At 48.2% G+C, this 3,010-nt stretch overlaps 1 long non-coding RNA gene across 1 annotated transcript; it reads left to right on the top strand.

Moving 5' to 3' along the window:
• The first annotated feature begins 88 nt into the window (after positions 1–88).
• On the top strand, positions 89–2,566 carry LOC111140452. Its single transcript, XR_002640154.1, has 3 exons — positions 89–480; positions 637–792; positions 1,304–2,566. It is a non-coding gene; the product is annotated as an uncharacterized LOC111140452 (long non-coding RNA).
• The last annotated feature ends 444 nt before the right edge of the window (positions 2,567–3,010 follow it).

Here is a 3,010-nt window from a genome sequence, read left to right as displayed (position 1 = left end):
TTGCTGCTATAAACATTGGGGTACAGATGGCCCTTCTTTTCACTACATCTGTATCCAAGGCAGACTCTTAACTGAGGCACCCAGGCTCCCCATGGGGCATTTTGAAAATGCTTGACACTGGAGCTGGAGGAGTACTTGATGAGGACTCAGGGGTGTACTTGGACCTCTGAGAGTAATGGGAGGTGGAAGCTCTCAGTAGGCAGGGACCTGACCACCTGGTTTACCCTCAGGTGTGAAAGAGTGTTACTCTGGACAGACTCTAGCCCTGACTCCCTTCACTGACTCAGCATCAAAGGGGTTTTCAGTCCCACTGTCACCCTGACTGGAGCCCACCCCCAGGTCCCCAATAGTGCAAGCAGAGACTCAATGCCTCTGTCTACCCCCACGAAACCTGAGGAAGAAGGTGCTGACCCCTTCCAGCCTCCATGATGGCAGAGCAGAGTGAATCTCGGTGTCCTCACACCCAGCCAGAGAGCAGAGGTGAGCAGAGTAGTGAGCAGGTGCTCAGAGCACCTGGCTTCAGTTCATACAGCAAACTGTGAGCTGAGTTCTGTCCAGTCTCTATGGCAGAGTGGGGCTGGAAGCCAGGGTCTCTGCCCTATGGGAGAGGTGACCCTTTGCCCTGTTGTGTTCCAGATATCAACGAGGGTAGATCACCGTCAGCAGTGTCCTGTGGAAAATTCGCAGATTGCCAGAACACAGAGGGGAGCTACTACTGCACACGCATTCCAGGATATGAGCTTGCTTGTGGGGCAAGAATGTTCAGGAATGAGAGTGAGAACATGTGTGAAGGTAAGAATTCCCTTGTGTCTTCCATCTCCTCCTCCATGAGGTTTGGGATCACTCAGCACACTTTCTCCAGTCATCAGAGAACATCCTGGCATCTTGTCCCCTTCTAAACCTTAAGGCTCAGAACCTTATGCAGAGGGTCACTTATGCAATTTTGGAATATACTCCTTGCCCATCTGGCATCTTATTTTCATAAAGCAAATGAAAGAGATGGCATCAACATACTTCACAAGCTGAGAGGATGTGTCTTCCAACACATCATCCATCTTCTTCACCATCATCAATAACTGCCATGAAGAGTCCTGTCTCCACCGGGAGCCCTCTTAGGCCCCTGGGTCCAGATATATGGGAGGAGGGTGGGCCCAACTTCCCCAGCTGGCTCTCCCCTGGCCAACAACCCCACCTGGAGAAGACATGTCCTGGCATCTTGACTTGGGTTTTTGTCTGCTCTGCCACCATGTATTTCCCCATGCAAGTCTCTGCCCAACTCTCCCCAATAATTTTTATTCACCAGCCTGTGGGAAAATCAGATGGCTACGATCTGATAGATTGTTCTTCTGGGGGCAGGAAGGCTGATATGGACCACCCCCACCACCACTTGGAGATTCAGGTGAATGGAAGAGGATCCCATCTGAACAAAATGGCAAGAGAGGGCATAATTTGGGACCATTGCCCCAAGCTTGACTCTCTTCCAAGGGGGTCAACCCAGGTCCCATGTCAACTCAGACCACTTGGGGACAGATTATGGAGGCTAAGCCCGTTTGGCAGGGCCCAGAGCCTGTGTCCTTTGTTGGGATACGGGGCCAAGAAGACAGAAACCCCTGCCTCCCCTCACCATTATCACCTGTCCCCCATTCCAGCCACTTGGCCCTTGCCAACCTATACCTTGCTCAGATGTGGATTCTTGCCACTTCCTGCCAGTCCAAGCATGCCTTCATGGGAATCAGAAAAAGTTACGTTCATCACCCCAAGGCCTCTTGGCTGAACATCAGCCCCCACTGTCCTCCTCAGCTTGGTGCCCACTGTCTGGGTAGACCAGGACTGGTTAGAACAATTTTTATTCTCTCTTCTTCTATAGATGGCTTTCTCCTTTAGGAGCCTGGCTCAGGTTTGGGTCCTGGTGCATCTCCATGGAGCTGGAGTCTCAGATATAGTGTGGATGAGAGAACACTGTCCTGCAAGGGTCACCGGGATTCCAAGGGCAATGCAGGCAGCAAGCAGTTGCCCTGGAAATTAGGATAAAATCCATCACTGGGAACCAAGATGTTCCTGCTTGGGGATCACAGTATTCCCTTGCACTTGGATCCCAGGAAGGCCCATCCAAATCCTCAGGCTATAACACAAGTGGCCATGATGTCCCTGTCCTACCAGCCAGCATCCCAGAGAGTCTGAGGGAACAAGAGCTGGCAGATGGAGAGGACTTGGACCACTTCTGGCAACATCTGGACAACAGAATATCGGGTTTGTGCCATGCCAGGCTATGATATGGCTTGGTGTTCTATGCCAGGAGCCAAAGTGGTCCTTCCTATGGGGAGACACAAGCATAACCTCTGCGCCAAGTGATGAGTTCATGGAGAACTTGCCATAGATTTGAATTTAGGTCTTTCCATAAGACTAAGGAACATGGCCCCAGGGATTCCCATGTGAAATGTTATATTTTAACCCCATTTTTTAATGGGGTAAAAATTGATCTTTCAAACTAAAGTAATTTAGTGTTAGAAGTGCTTTATATAACAGAAATCAGTGGCTTTCTTATACACTAACAATGAAAATACAGAAAGGGAAATTAGAGAATCGATTCCATTTACTATGGCACCAAGAACCATAAGATACCTGGGAATAAACCTAATCAAAGAGGTAAAGGATCTGTACTCGAGGAACTACAGAACACTCATGAATGAAATTGAAGAAGACACAGAAAGATGGAAGACCATTCCATGCTCTTGGATTGGAAGAATAAACATTGTTAAAATGTCTATACTGCCTAGAGCAATCCATACTTTTAATGCCATTCCAATCAAAATTCCACCAGTGTTTTTTAAAGAGCTGGAGCAAATTATCCAGAAATTTGTACGGAATCAGAAGAGACCCCGAATCACTAAGGAAATGTTGAACAACAAAAATAAAACTGGCAGCATCACGTTATCTGATTTTAAGCTTTACTACAAAGCTGTGATCCCCAAGACAGCATGGTACTGGCATAAAAACAGACACATACACC

Source organism: Enhydra lutris, unplaced genomic scaffold, assembly GCF_002288905.1.
Source record: "Enhydra lutris kenyoni isolate GAN:26980312 unplaced genomic scaffold, ASM228890v2 scaffoldscaffold1425, whole genome shotgun sequence".
NCBI classification, from domain to species: domain Eukaryota; kingdom Metazoa; phylum Chordata; class Mammalia; order Carnivora; family Mustelidae; genus Enhydra; species Enhydra lutris.
This window is presented reverse-complemented; position numbering and strand designations above follow the sequence as displayed.